General features: G+C 42.0%; 2 protein-coding genes across 3 annotated transcripts in view; both read left to right on the forward strand.

Moving 5' to 3' along the window:
- LOC308308322 (metallo-beta-lactamase domain-containing protein 1-like) overlaps positions 1-17579 on the forward strand; it is a 403236-nt gene that overhangs the window by 98876 nt on the left and 286781 nt on the right. The gene's annotated exons all lie outside the window — the stretch shown is intronic.
- ube2f (ubiquitin-conjugating enzyme E2F (putative)) overlaps positions 1-17579 on the forward strand; it is an 80171-nt gene that overhangs the window by 15386 nt on the left and 47206 nt on the right. The gene's annotated exons all lie outside the window — the stretch shown is intronic.

The raw sequence follows: 17579 nt of genomic DNA on the forward strand, positions 1-17579 counted from the left end.
AGGCAAAGTGGAGTTCTTTGTGTGTGGCGTTGGCATGCACGAGCGTGCAAAAAGCTGTGCATGCACGAGCGTGTGTGAGAAGAGAGAGAGAGAGAGAGAGAGAGAGAGCTAGAGGTGGAGACAGTGAGTGGGTTAAATGCCATGTGTGTGTATCTGTATATGCTTGTGTTCTTTTTCCCTCGTGAAAATATTCCTCACTTATTGGTGGTCTTGCCTTCTCTGCATTTAGGGTGCAGTGCGACATCATTATTCCCCTATTCCAATGTGCTTGTTCTGCAGTGTGCCAAGAGATCCCACCTAACTACCTGTCAGATACCATATGGACTAAAGATGCTCAAGGATCACTCTCTCTCTCTCTCTCTGTCTCTCTGTCTCTCTGTCTCTCTGTCTCTCTCTCTCTCTCTCTCTCTCTCTCTCTCACACACACTCACTCTCTCTCTCTCTCTCTCTCTCTCTCTCTCTCTCTCTCTCTCAAATTCAATTCAATACAATTCAAAGGGCCTTATTGGCATGAGAAAACATACCTTTACATTTCCAAAGCAGAAGTGTACACAATACAATACAATCTAAACAAAACATGTACAAGTGAAAGGAGTGAAACAGTTTTCATGTATCAACACAATGATAAGTAGTCTCTCTCTCTCTCTCTCTCTCTCTCTCTCTCTCTCTCTCTCTCTCTCTCTCTGGCTTGTCCTGCTGTTGTATTCGAGCACTGTGTCACAAAGTTTACATGCCATCTCATTGTTCTTCTTTGTGAAATGAACCTTGAATGGCCCAGCGAATATGATATTATTTTATGACAATTAACCAATAAGCCGATAAGCATATTTGGGTATTTAACTATTTATTGATAAACGGCTAACCATTGACATCCCTAGCAGCAGTAATCCTGCAAAGCTGTCTGTAAGAAGCTTGCTGTTCCATCTTACGGAACTAATCTCTTTACATTCACAAATTGCAGAGTTGAAAATTACCAAAGTTTGTTACGAGTTCCCTTGGTAAAACATCTGTTCATATTGCTCAGTTCTCTGTTCCTGCGAATGCTCAGTCTCAAAATATATCACCATCATGCTTGTAACATATTCAACTATAGAACAAAATATCGAAGAAAAAATAAATAGGAAACTTGAATAGCATTTGTTTTCATGAAATACGTTTTAGCAGCTCATTCCCACATTAAACCTTGTAAACCTTTAGTTGACAGGTTTTCCCCCCAGGGCTCTATAGGTCTGCTAGTATTTGCCTTTACACTAAATCTCTGCTATTTTCGTTGAACGTTCGCACCAGAATAGGAACGAGAGTGTTCATGTCATTAAGAATTAGGTATGATTTATTTATTTGCCAAAGAAAAGAGTGCAACTAGAAGCAGTGCTCTTCCCAGCACAGGTCTCCGCCAGGTCAGGTAGGTTATTGTGGCCTTCTAGTAGCCCCATAATAGACCAATGTGTAAAGGGTGCCATGTCTGTTCCAAAAGATTTGTTTAGCAAAAGTCGACCTGCTGGTGGTGGTGCTATAACAGGCTAATGTGAAAAGGTTCCTTGACCTAGAATTTCACAAAAATCCCACACTGCGTTCATGAATTGAGGCATTTTGTTCAAAACGGACCAATCATGCAAACTTTGGGAGCCAACGTTAGCCAATTAGGATGGAATATGAAATATTGGACAGATCTGTTATGATCAGAAAATGAAATGTTTTACATAAGTGGCCTCCTGGTGGCGCTTTAAAAGCAGATGTGAAAAATGCAGGGCAAAGGTTCTTCCTTGGCCTCTAGGTAGAGTTATAGGTCAAAATACTATACTCGGCCTGTTATAGCGCCACCATTAGGCTGATTTAAAAACAAATGTAATTTCTTCCTCTGCCTAGTGGGAATGTTTGCACAATTTCACAAAAGTTGCACGGTGTACTGTGTTCACAATTTTAGGCAATTTGTTCAAAACGGACCAATCCTGAAAACCTTGGAAGCCAATCTTAGCCAATCAGGATGGAATATGGAAAATCTGACAGATCCACGTTGATCACTTGACTAAATGTCTACCGATTTTGTGTGAGATTTGGACAAAATCTGTGTAGAGTACTGTAAAAAAAAATCTGTTTTGCAAAAATCGGCCTCATGGTGGCGCTAGAACAGGCCCATGTGCAACATGTGGGGCAGAGGTTCTGAATTGGCATCCAGGGAGTGTGTGTGCACAGTTTGGCAGCGACCAGGCCAAACGCCGGAGATTAGCTGGTAACAGACAAACGCCTGACTGACACACACACTGCATGCACTCACACACACACACACACACACACACACACACACACACACACACACACACACACACACACACACACACACACACACACACACAGAGAGAGATTGACGTACAGACAGGGTGCAAAGAATTGTCTCGGCCATGCCTTTCGGCCTGGTGGAGACAATGCCAGAACAGAATGATTAAACACACGGTTATTCCTTTACAGTATCTATTATTACACAAAAAATAACAAATTAATATACACAAGTAAAGTTGCCAGTTAGTGAAGTATAATAACAGTCTGGCCAACTTTGTTGAAGTGTCACTTCTAGTACCTCTCCAAACTAAAGTACTGTTATCTCATCTGGCACACACTACCCAGTTAATTTCTTTCAAGTGTCACGCTCCCTGCTGCTTGTCATTCTAGAACTCAGTCCTTGGTCACGTTGTGATCTTTTCCATTAAGTCCTCATTTATATTCAATGGCTCAGTCTCTCGAGTCCTCAATTGTTCTGCTCTCCTCTCTGGCATTTAGCTTTTGCTCTTTCACCATGTTTAGGCTATGTTTTCCATTATTTCTCCTCTCGCCTCATCTTCTGCACAAAATGCACCTGAGCAGGAGGTCAAGCGCAGGAATCTATCCCAGTGACCCCAATTTGATCCCACTGTAAGCGGATGCGAGGAGGAGAGATGTTAGGAAGAATTGGATATCACTTTGGATACAAAACGTCTTTGTCTGTCTTAAATCACAGGGTATATCTCCTGTCATTCGATAGTTGTCCGCCTACCACCTGCGTGGATAAAGTTCCATCCTTACTTTTGGAGCTACTGTACCTTAGAGAGAAAATACAGAACATTGAGAATATCATAACCATGTGACATGAGCCCTACATACTTCATCATTTTGGTTGACTACTATCGCTAAAGTTTCACCTATGGCCAGGTTGTCAGGTTGAAAGTAGTTAAACAGAACTTACGGAAAGAAAGTTCAGGCATACTTTTATGCTTAAAATATACCTTGGAGGTTCTAATTTAACTTTTGTAACAGTAAGTAGTGTACTTATGTAACATCTAGTATATTACTCTGGAGAGTTCAACTCCTCAGGGAGATGACAATATACAGTATTTTCCCTTGCATACTCGGGCAGAAAATGGAATGCTGTCTCGGCAGGAAGGATGCTTTTGTGATGCAATGAGTTGAATAATGCCTCCACAGGACCATTATTCTACAAAGATATTTGTTTTAAATCAGCATTCAAATAACGAGTGACCTTTTTATAATTGTCTAAGCTTTCATGTGTCTATGTTTGTGTATGGGTGTGGGGACGCATATGTGAGAGTGACAGACTTACCCAAAATTAAGGCAATTTGCACTTAAAGCAAGCAGCATAGTTCAAAGTCAAACTTTTTTCAGGTTGCCGAAACTCAGCTAGGTCTCTGACTCTAGAACTAAATACTAAATAGTTTTTTATTCGAAGCGGCCCCAATTTGAGTGTTGAACGTTTCAGGCAAAGTGGAACGTGTGCTATCTCCCTCCATTAATTGCCATTTGTTTGTGTTTAGTCCCTTAGAGAGGGATTATAAAGGTTTGTACCTCCTAACCTCCTGACACAAGCCAACCTTTCTTCAACACTGTCCAGTGTCCGTGGTCCGTGGTGATGCCAGCAGATTGCGGAATTAAAATGTTGTAAATCAAAGGCACATTGAATTTCAATCTAATCACACACAATATTCACAGTCTCTGTGGTGATGTTCGGCTAGTTGTCGGTGCGTGGAAGAACTGCTGAAACAAACTTTGCCACAGCAATGTGTTTCGGTTTCTCTGCAATGATGCAATTCTTTTCTCATTACCTCACTGAACTTTGTCTCTGCAAGGAAGGAATATGCTGCAGCCTTTAACAGTCCAGCTCACAGAAAGGACTTTGAGGACAAAATCCATACAGAAAAGCCAAGCTCAGCGTTTATAAACAGACTTGTCAAGTTGGTGTTATGGAGATTGAGCCCTGTGGGAGAATAACTAAATAATTTAAAACTTATGAAGACTTCCCTCAACATATACACTACCACTCTTTAACCCTCTCTCACGCCTTACTCTGGAAGATTTTGTTTTTTTAATGTTTTTTTTTATATTATTGGAAGACATTAGAGAACGTCAAACGTTTCCTCCTTCCTTGAGCTCACTTCTTTTTCTGCTTCTCTTTTTCTCTTTTTCCATCTCCGCCTCTGGTCTGGTCTCCTCCTCTGTCTCTGTGTGGCCTGATAGATATAGGCTAGCCTCTGGTCCGGTCTCCTCCTCTGTCTCTGTGTGGCCTGGTAGATATAGGCTAGCCTCTGGTCCGGTCTCCTCCTCTGTCTCTGTGTGGCCTGGTAGATATAGGCTAGCCTCTGGTCTGGTCTCCTCCTCTGTCTCTGTGTGGCCTGATAGATATAGGCTAGCATCTGGTCTGGTCTCCTCCTCTGTCTCTGTGTGGCCTGGTAGATATAGGCTAGCCTCTGGTCCGGTCTCCTCCTCTGTCTCTGTGTGGCCTGATAGATATAGGCTAGCATCTGGTCCGGTCTCCTCCTCTGTCTCTGTGTGGCCTGATAGATATAGGCTAGCATCTGGTCCGGTCTCCTCCTCTGTCTCTGTGTGGCCTGATAGATATAGGCTAGCATCTGGTCCGGTCTCCTCCTCTGTCTCTGTGTGGCCTGATAGATATAGGCTAGCATCTGGTCCGGTCTCCTCCTCTGTCTCTGTGTGGCCTGATAGATATAGGCTAGCATCTGGTCCGGTCTCCTCCTCTGTCTCTGTGTGGCCTGATAGATATAGGCTAGCATCTGGTCCGGTCTCCTCCTCTGTCTCTGTGTGGCCTGATTGATATAGGCTAGCCTCTGGTCCGGTCTCCTCCTCTGTCTCTGTGTGGCCTGATAGATATAGGCTAGCATCTGGTCCGGTCTCCTCCTCTGTCTCTGTGTGGCCTGATAGATATAGGCTAGCCTCTGGTCTGGTCTCCTCCTCTGTCTCTGTGTGGCCTGATAGATATAGGCTAGCCTCTGGTCTGGTCTCCTCCTCTGTCTCTGTGTGGCCTGGTAGATATAGGCTAGTTGAAGCAGGGCTGCAACTATCAATATTTTTCTCAGCGATTATTCTATTGATTACTTTTTCAGTTAATCCAATAATCGAGAATTGTATTTCTTTATTATTATTACTATTATTATTATTATTATTTTTCTTTCATTTGTTATCCTATTTTAAAATTGACTAATGGGAAAACCATCTGGCCGGTGGACGGGCGGACAGAGTCGTCACGCTCACGTCACTATGACTCGGCCGTAACCATAAGGAGTTCCCATTGCAAATATGCCCAAATATGGAGTGTGTTGTCTACCATCAATGTGTTGTCATGGCGTCAGACACAAACAAATCAGAAGCAGCCCAAAACTCTATAGTATCATCAAATCTCTACAGAGATCATTTACCAGCTTCAGTTTCATAGTGTTCCAGTTTCTATTTTGTCTGCTCATCTTTTTGTTTTGCCACATACAGTACAGTGCATTGTTACTTGTTTATCCTGTATCCTGTATGAGTTCTCTCCTGATTGGATACATTTTGTATCCCGATCTGAACATTTATTTTCTGTTTACTAAAGACGCAAGTGATGCAAGGTTTTCACCAAGCACGGAACTAATGGTAATGGCCTGCTGACAATATGATTGCATTATGTTCATCCATGCTAAACTGGAAAGACATCTTCTGTTTAATTCAATCCACCAGACCCTTTATCATAGCCCCTCAGCATGAATCTAATCTGTTCATTTTAACCGCTTGAGTTCCCTCAGGGTCTGGTTGGAGAAAATCCTGGCGATAAGGCTGGCGGCAGCAGATGTGACGGCGTTTTATGAAATGGGACAGAATTAAGAAATGCAGTAAAACGTTTTCGTCGTTATTAGGGTGAGGTTACAGCCACTTTATTCTGCAGGAGGGAGAGAGCCTATTCCAAACTTGCAATAACTCAGAGAGAGAGAACATACGGTATAATAACCCTGTGTGTGTGTGTGTGTGTGTGTGTGTGTGTGTGTGTGTGTGTGTGTGTGTGTGTGTGTGTGTGTGTGTGTGTGTGTTTAATTAATCCCTTATTGATGTTTAAATCGAAGTTTAAAGTAGTGGTGCAACAGGATTAACATTAATCCAGGTTTAGAATGAAAAGTAAAACCAAGATTAAAAGGATGGTTTAAAACTAAACCTGATTAATGAAAACTAGGTTTAAGGTTTGGTGCAAGCTGAATAAAATATAAACCTTGATTTAAACCAGTTTAAAGGCCCATTCCCACTGGGCCAGATAACAGATATCTGGAGATATTTCTCCAGATATTTTTCCATGCAAAGTGGATGGTAGATACAGATACAAAAAATATTTGCCACAGATAAAAGTATCTGTGGCAAATATCTGTGGTAGACTTTTTTTTTTATCTGTATCTACCATCCACTTTGCATGGAAAAATATCTGGAGAAATATCTCCAGATATCTGTTATCTGGCCCAGTGGGAATGGGCCTTTAGGCTTAAACCGTGTTGGTGCAAGCCGCCCTATGTGTGATGTCCCCACAAAGTAGCAATTGCAAACCTGTGTGTGTGTGTGTGTGTGTGTGTGTGTGTGTGTGTGTGTGTGTGTGTGTGTGTGTGTGTGTGTGTGTGTGTGTGTGTGTGTGTGTGTGTGTGTGTGTGTGTGTGTGTGTGTGTGTGTGTGTGTGTGTTCAGGCACTGGTGTTGCTTAAGTTATCGCTTAAAGATCAAGGGAAAACCAGACGAAACACTTGTACAGTAAGACAGTAAGCAAGTGTTGGATCTTTGAGGAGATGACTTCATCCAACCCAGAAATATTCGTACTACATTCAATTTACAATTCAGGCACACTCAAAATACTTACTCATAGTTACTCATACTGCTTACTCAGAATGAACAACTTTCTCTAACTCACCATTATTGTGTGTACGTTAACTTGATTTTTCTGAGGCAATGAGTTTCTGTAAAAATGTTTTAAAGTAAAGTCAATGAGTTTGCATTTATAGTGCAGCCCAAAACCTCAATTTGCTCTTTAAAGATCTATTGACCAGTTCTGTTCCTATAAAAAATAGAATAGCATAATGGTGATTAAGAGTCAGTAGAATGCCTATATGAACATAGTTAGTTTGACCCAGCGATGGCAGTAATGACAGCCTGCTTGAATATTGAGTCAATAACAATGTCAACCTTTTCTGGCGCTTAGGAGACTTTGTTTGTTTGACTGATGGCTTCATTCAGTTAAATGCAAATATATTTTTTAAAGATTTGTTCTTGAGCTTTCATGCCTTTATTGATAGGTCAGTAGGAAATGGGGGTAGAGATGGGGAGTGACACGCGGCAAAGGTCGTCCGGCTCGGGAATTGAGCCGGCGACGCCGCCGTGCATCCATGCCTATGTGGTAATGCCTAAGTGGTATGCGCCTGGACCAGTAGGCCAGTGGGCGCCCCAGTTAAATGCAAATTTAACCCAACAGTGTGAACTCGACACTGCTGGGGAGCAAAGAATGGTGGAGGTGGGTGTTGCTGAGATAGATGTATTATGTTTCTGCTGAGTCAACACCACCCTGTTAATTATAGATGATAAAATGTCTGGGAAAGCAGAGAATACAGAGAATGTGATGGCTATTACGGTACCTTATTTCTAAGTGTCTTCAATTCACATTTTATTTGCCGAGCTGCATATCCGGTACCACTTAAACCCTCTATAATTGGTAAACAGTACTTTTTATTTCACTCTATCAAATGTCTTTGCCAAAAAATAGCCGATCTACAAGCTCACTTGTAGATCGGCTATTTTTTGGCAAATGTTCCGCCCCAAGATAATGGATTTTGATTATCGTGATAATATCGTAAATCACGTTTTCTTTTGACACAATAATCGTGATATGACATTTTCATATCGTCCCATCCCTAGTGTGCATGCAGTACACCTGTGCAAGCATACTGTACAGTAGGTGTGTTTGCGCCCTGTCGCAAGCCATCTTGTGTATTTTCTTCTGTAAGTTCATGCAGGACCTGCATATAGTTGCACCAGGTGCACCCCTGAGTTCACTGTACACAATAGTACAATCAGAAGTGTCTGGGAAAGATTACATATAATAGTAGTTCTGTGAGGAAGGTAATTGTGATCAGACAAGAAGAGAGAACAATGAGAATACAACTTGCCGAGTCATAGTAATATAACCTCTCCGGGTAAACAAACTACAGGTAGTTACATTACAGTTAATCAGGTTTGACTTGTTGCCTAAGGTATTAATATGCCTTTCTTCATATTTTATTTTATTCTTAGTTGTATACAAAAAAAAAGAAGAAAAAATGGCGTTGTATTTTTCTCAAAACTCACGGTACAGTACATTCCTACCATATTTAACACCCATACTCTCCTTCTACTCCCGCAGCCCCCTGGTAATCTGATTGGCTAGCCACAAATCACAATATAAAAATGTAAAGGATTGCCAAGCCCACTATTACGGCTGATAGTAATAGTTAGTAGTAGTTAAACAGCCGGTAGGCTAAGCCTGGGGGATAAAAGGACTGTGACGCGCAACTAAAAACACTCACATCCACAAAATCGCTCATACGTTTTAAAATGCTTTACTTAGATTATTACAATTATTACAATGTGCGATCAAAATATGCAACAAATATGCGTGTGAAAATAAATTAGCAGTGAGCAAAATTACAACAATATGAAAGTGCGATTAATAGCTATAGAAAGTGCGGTTAACAAAAGTATCTGTCCCCCTGCTCACCCTACCTCCATGGACACAACTAGCCTTGAAGGGGAGAATGGGAGAACTGTCTTTTGTTACCTCTGAGGCCACCTACAGAGACACTCCCATGAAACGAGGTGCCAATGTTGTTCCTCCATCAATCACCCTTCAATTAGTGCTCAAATAACATTTAACCCAGTTTGGCTCCTACAGCTACACCCACCATTATTATCTTCTTAATATAGCTTCAAAGCATCAGTCAAACAGCCAATAAACAGAGCAGGGGGAGATCTACATACGATAAACCTTGTTTATCTACATAAACAAGGTTTTTTCTTGTGTCATTTTACTTACTTGATTGCATGGTAAGACAACAATTGAGCAGAGTCGATGCGACAGTTGGATCTTTAAGCAGATGACAGGATCCAGTCCAGCAATTTCTTAACATCTTTTTATCAGCATTATTATACTTTTAATATATTCACACAACACTGCAGAGTTTCCACTTTAATGGAATACATGGACCGTGTGAGTTAAAAGACATGCAAATTTCCATTGCTGTAGGCCATTCTCTTTATTCCGTTCGACACCTCTAGAAGGTTAGGCTAGGGCTCCACCAAAATGACGGCGTCGTGCCGGCGTCGGACGCCGTCAAAAAATGAACCGGGGCGAATTTGAGCGTCGTTGACGTTGGCAGTGGAGCACCCTTCATTGATTAAAACGGGAGCGTTCCCTGCGTTGACGTTGACGCGACGCTCGACGCGCTCGGTGGAGCCGGGGGGTTATGGCTAAAAGAGCATGTTTATGCTTGCTTACACGGCAAATCTGGAGAGAAAGAATATGTTTAAGTACAAAGTCATCCACTATGTGTATTTTTTATGATTAATCTGTCAGAAGAACACTTAAAAAAACTAAATAAATAAAATAAATGGACACACTGGTACTGTAGGTCTTGGTAATTGTTGAAATTACATTTCAAATTCATATACGAGCAAAATTAAATATGAGATTTAGAAAAGGAAGTAGATTCAGATCAAGTAGTTCTTTACGAGAACCCACAGGTAAATGTTCAGTATCTGAAACTAAATCAAATGCAAATGTGTCCCCTGGAGAACGCACGGCCATGAGGACCAACACAGGTGTTTCAATTTGCCCTCATTGGCATAGAACTAATGTTCTACGCCAATCAGAACACCTGTGTTGGTCCTCAACATGGCCGCTGTAGGACTACAAATGCAACGGGGGTTCAATTTGATTTCGCGAATTAAACCCACAGGCTACTATTTGGAAAAATATAGTACTATATCGTCGCTGGGTGGAAACCTTGTATGTCCAAAACCGTTTGGTTTGTATTTATCATTTTAAAAATGATTTAAACTAGTGAAAACAGCCGATCTACAAGCACACAACGCCTCGCACCGCTATAGATCTGCTGTTTTCACAGGCCGTTTTGTGCGACGGCCTTGTATGGTGAAGCAGGGCTTTACTTAGCGAAAAAAACGTACAAATTTGAAACTTGGAGATACGAGGTTTCTGCCAGTGACGATATACTATGTATAAGAGTCAAGACATTGTTCAATAAACTATAATACCCGATATATAATACTCAAACTAAAGGTGTGCATCACAGTGCATCAGTGTTCTTGACATCCTTGATCTTGACCTTTGACCATGTGGACAATATGACATACATGCATCAGTATACACAGAAAGCCTCATTACAATAGTTTCACAATCGCTTTTCAGTTCTACTAATTACAGGCAGCATTCATACAATAACTGCAAGGATGCCAAGTTGGACCTCAATTTGCTACCATTCAAACAGTACACTGTAGCTTCTGAAATTATACAAAGCACCCTCTTATCACCACAAGAGTGAGCTTATTCAAATTCTTCAGTTCTACAAATCTGAGGTCAAGGCTATTTAGACGACTAAAGCTACTGCAGTTGCAGGAAAATTACACTTGCCTTATCCGGTTTCTAGCTTTTCAAAAGAGTTTTGTTCACAAGTAATCCAATTCTTTGACAGGAGGCCAAGTAGGTTATATTGCATTTAAAGCAGGTTGCTGAATATAAACCGAGCTGTCATAATCAGAAACACCTCATTGGCAAGTATGCAGAGTATATAGAAGGGGGGAAAAAAAAGGACATTCTACATGAGGTGAAATGTCACACAAGTGTATACAAGTATACCAGTAAGACTCCCTAATCGGGAGATAAGCGACCGTAGGTGGCTTATCTCCACAAATAGGGCAAAAATGTGTTTTTCCAAAATCTTCCTGATCCATGTTGATGAGTGTAGACATGCTGTGTAGTGATATTCGTGATTTTAGGGCAAAAACTGTAGGAGCAGTGTCCAAAAATGTGTTTTAAAAATCGGCCTGAAGGTGGCGCTAGAATAGGGCCATGTGAGAAATGAGGGGTGGGGTCTCCGCGTTGCCTTCGCGGACGAATAGGTACCGGCCCCGGCTCTCCCGGACGCTCCTAGGCCGAGTTACGGCATTTTATGTGCGCTGCAGTGGCAGGGGGTCCTCCACTGGGGGCGCCACCACTTTTGCATCCGTTCTGGAGCACCAGGAGTGGGTGGTCCCCGGGAATTCCCCGTGAGCAGCCCCGTTGGGGTGGTCATTTGGTCATTTTTGCACATTTGGTCATTTTTTACATCTGGGGGTCCCCCAGGGACCTGGGGGTCCCTGGGGCTCCGGGGGTCCTTGGAGGTTGTAGTTTGGCAGGCAAGGAGTGTGTGTGTAAAATGTGGCATGGATCGGGTCAACGGGTGCGGAGATATAAGCAGGGAAAAAGTGTGACGTGTGACGTGTGAGCACATTTGGTCATTTTTTACATCTGGGGGTCCCCCAGGGACCTGGGGGTCCCTGGGGCTCCGGGGGTCCTTGGAGGTTGTAGTTTGGCAGTCAAGGAGTGTGTGTGCAAAATTTGGCATGGATGGAGGCAACGGTTGTGGAGATATGAGCAGGGCAAAAGTGTGACGGACTCACTCACAGACAGACAGCCCGGGGAGGTTTTGGTAGTAAATGCGACCTACGGTCGCAACAAGTGGTATATATAGATATATGGTTGATATTTACAGACGTTGAAGAACAACATCTTTCCACTCTTTTTGCAGAGGAAAAGTTATTTTCCTCACTACTGCCCCCACAGTTGACAAAAGTTCGCCACGGGTAGTTCATGCGTACGTACGTTTTAATCCGTTGTAATACGTTGGGTTGGGTGTTGTCCGCATAGAACACCAAGCCACATTTTAAACACAGGTGTGAATACATTTCAGGACTGGAATATAACCGCTTAATCCCATGCTGTACTGTACTATACTAATATGCAGTTTATATTCTGTAATAAAATTAAAAAAAAGTACAGTAATAGATAAAAATGTGTGTCACTTTCTGTGCTTTCTACGGGAATCTCATTTTATACAGATAGAACATCACAACACAGGAGTACAGTCATCTACACCAGTGGTTCTCAACCTTTTCAGGCCGCGGCCCCCAAAATAATCATATTTTAACTGTACTGGGGACCCCCTCACCCTGACGAGACAATGAGAGTTGAGGCATTACATTTTGTATAACGGTTCTATTGTGAAAATAGCCGATCTACATGCTCACAACGCCTCGCACAATTTCTGCCTCTAATATTTGACAATGTTTCATTTGTCATTTTAGAGGTATTAAAAAGTCCTTAAATTGTCACTTAAAAAATTTGCAGATACCCTCTATACACTTAAACTTTATGTTGGTTTGTTTACTGTTGAGTGAGAAAACAATGTTGCACATTAAGCTAATCATCTGGGGACCCCCCAAAATAATTTGGGGACCCCACTGGGGGTCCCGACCCACAGGTTGAGAACCACTGATCTACATATTATACATAATGTTTTGCAAAAATCTGCCACAGATCTATGAAAATTAGTTATAAGCCTTTCCGCTTGTGTTGTAATGTAACTTGAAGTGTGGCTAAACACAGTCTACACCTACAGTCATGGATCTGCTCTGGTCAATTACACATAGAACAGCTGGTAAAATAGTCTGCTTTTTAGCCAGAGGACAAAAAGGTCTTAAACAACTCTTATATTACAGTATTAATATTTGATTATCTGTAACAGTGAACACATCTGTGAGTTCTCTGAAGGAAATCTACATTTGATCTACCTGTAACAGTTGGATAAGGTGACAATTTGCCTCTGTGTGTTTCTGTATGCATGCAAATGTGTGTGTGTGTGTGTGTGTGTGTGTGTGTGTGTGTGTGTGTGTGTGTGTGTGTGTGTGTGTGTGTGTGTGTGTGTGTGTGTGTGTGTGTGTGTGTGTGTGTGTGTGTGTGTGTGTGTGTGTGTGTGTGTGTGTGTGTGTGTGTGTGTGTGAGGGATGGGACGATATGAAAATGTCACATCACGATTATTGTGACAAAAGAAATCGCGATTTACGATATTATTGCGATAATCATAATCCATTATCCTGGGGCTGAACATTTGCCAAAAAATAGCAGAGCTTGTAGATCGGCAATTTAGTAAGTGGAAAAAAGACTGTATCAAGTACGTACATTCGAAGTACCCTTTACCAATTATAGAGGGTTTAAGTGGTACCGGATATGCAGCTCGGCAAATAAAAGGTGATTTGATCCCAGTGCATGACAGAGGACGATATCACGATAAATTAAATCTCCACAATACGATTTTCCTGAGTGTTTTTTTATCACACGTGTGTGTGTGTGTGTGTGTGTGTGTGTGTGTGTGTGTGTGTGTGTGTGTGTGTGTGTGTGTGTGTGTGTGTGTGTGTGTGTGTGTGTGTGTGTGTGTGTGTGTGTGTGTGTGTGTGTGTGTGTGTGTGTGTGTGTGTGTGTGTGTGTGTGCCCACACGTTGACAGTAAAGACGGTTGGCACATTGACAACAGTTGTGACTAATTTATTTATGTCCTCTGATGGAACCATTAGCCAGCAGACGCTATCTCTTTCCCTCTCTTCTGTTCTTATCTTCCTTTTGTCTGTCTCCTTTTCTCTCGCTGTCCCACACCATATACACCTCTCTCTCTCTCTCTCTCTCTCTCTCTCTCTCTCTCTCTCTCTACTTTCCTCTGCACTGTCCTTACTCATCTATAATTCAAAGCAGACTGTTTGTCTTGCCTAATTAGATGGTTTCTCTGTCACCCTTAGTGCAGTCAGCCATTTACTGTATATGAGGGAGGTCGTACCTCAAATTACGCACGTGTGTGTGTGTGTGTGTGTGTGTGTGTGTGTGTGTGTGTGTGTGTGTGTGTGTGTGTGTGTGTGTGTGTGTGTGTGTGTGTGTGTGTGTGTGTGTGTGTGTGTGTGTGTGTGTGAGAGAAAAAAAATTAAAGGGATTGCAAAGTAGCCAAGAGCCAGAGTGCCTGACAATACAGGTATCGGTTTTGCTGATATATCAGCCGTTATTTTTTAATATATATGTTTTTTACCATTTCAACCTGGCATCCTTATTTTGGGCATGTCATATATGCTAACCTGACTTTCGTCAGATGGTGGCAGTAGTGCGTAGGCTACCGCTCTACTTTACCATCTGAGCTCTCTCGGTGGGAGTTGATAACGCTCGTAAAGCCCCGGGCCGGACCAATCAGCGGCAGCTACGGGCGGGCTCTGAGCGGCTCTGAGCCAATAGAGTCTGATTGCAGACCACGTGGATGCAGACAGGCCAATATGAGTGGTTGGAGTTGGCACTCCCAGACTGTTATAGAGAGACGGCCACATCCAATCACCTGCTAAAGAAGTTCAAAAAATGGCCCGCCCCTTACATCGAGTCTGCCCGAGAGAGCCCAGATGTAAGGCAGAGCGTTACGCACTGCTGCAACTATCTGGCGCAGTCAGGTTAATATATGCTGGAAAAGTAACACATTTATTACAGGAACAGCAAAATGTATATTTCAGTCAAAAATCACTCGATGATAGATGACAGACTTAGTCTGATGACACTCTTAAACTCAACTCGGAAAACCCCTCCCATCCACTCTATGATGAGCTGTGGAAGAGGGCGAGCACCTTCAGCTGGAGGTTTATTGTCTCCGCCAGGCCAAAGGCTGAAAGGCATGCCGAGAGAGTATGTTTTGCACCCTCTCCTTCTGACCTGCCTGTGCTTGGAAGATAACTTTTTTTTAGTTCTACCTAAGATCAAAACGGTACAGACTTTCCTTTGTGCCAACAGCAAGCAGACTATTCAATGTATGAGGACTCGCTGTTTTGGTATTCATAAATCATGGAGAGTTTACAGACTGTTAACAACTAGTGTATGCGAGTGGTACTGTGTTGGTTTACTCACGTGTGAGTGAGTCAGTGCGTGTTTGTTTTGTTTGTGAGTACATGAATTATCTCTTGCTTATTTTATTTCATGCTGCTGTAACACCCTAATTTCCCCTTTGGGACTAATAAAGTGTATCTCATCTCATTGTCTCAAACTATTCAGCATCTGTCATCTCATCAGAACCTAAAATTACATGTAAATATGAAAATAATGCATGATCCTCAAAATCCATTTCCTAGACCTAGTTCCTTTTTTGTCAGGTCAGATCCTCATGGTAAAATTGGTCTTTTGCCCATTTTGAATAATCTCTCTGTGGTGTTGAGTCGTCCACTTTTCAACCTGTCTTCATATAATAGGTCCTCACTAATGTTCATGATAAAATATCACAATTTTTTTCTACTCGGTCCAAGTCTCCTAGGAGAGCTGTGGGAAGTTCAGAATCCATCGTCTTTTGACATCATCATTTTCAAAAAAAAAATTTTTAATCAATATTTTTGAAAAAAATATTTAGATTTTTATTATCGCGAGAACAATAGCTTCCACTTTAAAATTGCAACTTTTCAGGAATAGTAAAGGTGGTTGCACACTGCTGCGTTTTTCGCTGCGAAATGCGTTTTTCAGGACAAGGAGAGAGAGGGAGATAGAGAGAGCAAGGGACTGAGTGGTGCGCGAAACAGGCGGCAGTGTGCAAACGTGACTGACACAACGTGAGGTTGATTTTTTTATTTGCGTGCTCCGAAATTCACTCCGATATTCGGCCCGAAAAACGCAGCAGTGTGCAACCAGCTTAAGCCTGCAGTTTCTATAAGCTGGATTGGCAATCGATGACGTCACAAGACTATGGGTTTCTGACCTGCCCACAGCCCTCCTCTGAGAAAAAATAAATAAATAAAAAAATAAGTTATTTTTGAGTGAGGACCAATTATATGAACATAGGTTGAAAAGTGGTGGAGTGCCCCTTTAAACATTTACATCTTTTCTCTTACTGGGTTAAAATTGGCATGGCTATTGGCTATGCAGGAAATGCTGACAACAACTCGGGGGTGGGCTGCACCAGCGGTCTGCAAGACCTTACTAAGTCTAAGGCAGAGATTCATGCTCCACTAAATTAAAATGGGTTGCACAAACTCCTTATGTTTTTGTTTTCTTTTTACAATGTTTTTGCACTTGGGGTGGGTGATTAACACACTCTCTGCCCTTTAAAAATGGCTGCCAAAGTGCCAGGATGCCAAATTGACCCATAATAACAATAATCATAATAATAATGCCCATGAACGCCATTCACAGCTTTCAAACAAAAACAAAAAAATCTGCTTGGAAATCCGTTCAGGCATTCATGAGATAGCAGCCATTATGTTTTCTTCAAATGTAAACAAACATGGCTGCCATGTTTGAAAGATGGGGTTGGTATGTGGGTCGAACATGCAATTTCGCGATCATGATCATGCCTAGTAGATTTTCTTTTCAGTTTTTCTTTTTTTAATGCAAAAACTGCCAAATACTTGGGAAACTCAGGCGCGGTGGCATCAAACAACTGGAATAACTCGGGAAACTCTTGATAGATAAATACTTTGAACATTTGATACAGTAATTTCTACTTCAAGTTTAGCTGCACAAAACTGTGGGGCAGTCCTGTTGTCAACAGGGGTGTGAACGGTATTAGTAGGATTGTGCCACGTCCTCCCGGTGGGGGTTCCTAACTGGCTGGTGTGACTGTAGTGTACAATAGCGGTGTTGAGAGAGTTGGCACATGGACAGAAATTGGGATAAAAAATGGGTGAAAATGATTGGCTACTCCAAATTTAGAAAAAGGAAAAGTAACAAGGTTAATAGAATCACAGTTGAAGCTCTGCCAGAGAAATCGTGGTGAGTTCACACTGTTGAGGAATGCTTACAGTAAAAGAATTTGACTCTGCAATGTTGCTATGAACTGTGTGTCACTGCTTTACATTACACCGACAATAAACAATTTGAACTTGTAAAATGACTAGTAAACTAGAAGAAGTGCTCTTCGGAGCACAGGTCTCCACCTGGTCAGGTAGGTTATTGTGGCCTCCTGGTGGTGCTATATAAGGCAGGTGTGAAAAATGCAGGGCAAAGGTTTTTCCTTGGACTCTAGGAAGGAACGCTTCACAGATTGGTGAAGTTATAGGAAAAAACACGAATCTGCCTGTTATCGTGCCACCATGAGGCTGATTTTCTTTTTAAAGCAAGTGGCTTGTCTTCCTCGACCTAGTGGGAATGTGCGTGCAAATACTTGGTGATAATGGTTGACTAGTTTTGTCTATCATAAGTTTCACGCAG

The sequence above is a fragment of the Nannobrachium achirus genome (assembly GCF_963921795.1).
Source record: "Nannobrachium achirus genome assembly, chromosome: 22".
Taxonomy (NCBI): domain Eukaryota; kingdom Metazoa; phylum Chordata; class Actinopteri; order Myctophiformes; family Myctophidae; genus Nannobrachium; species Nannobrachium achirus.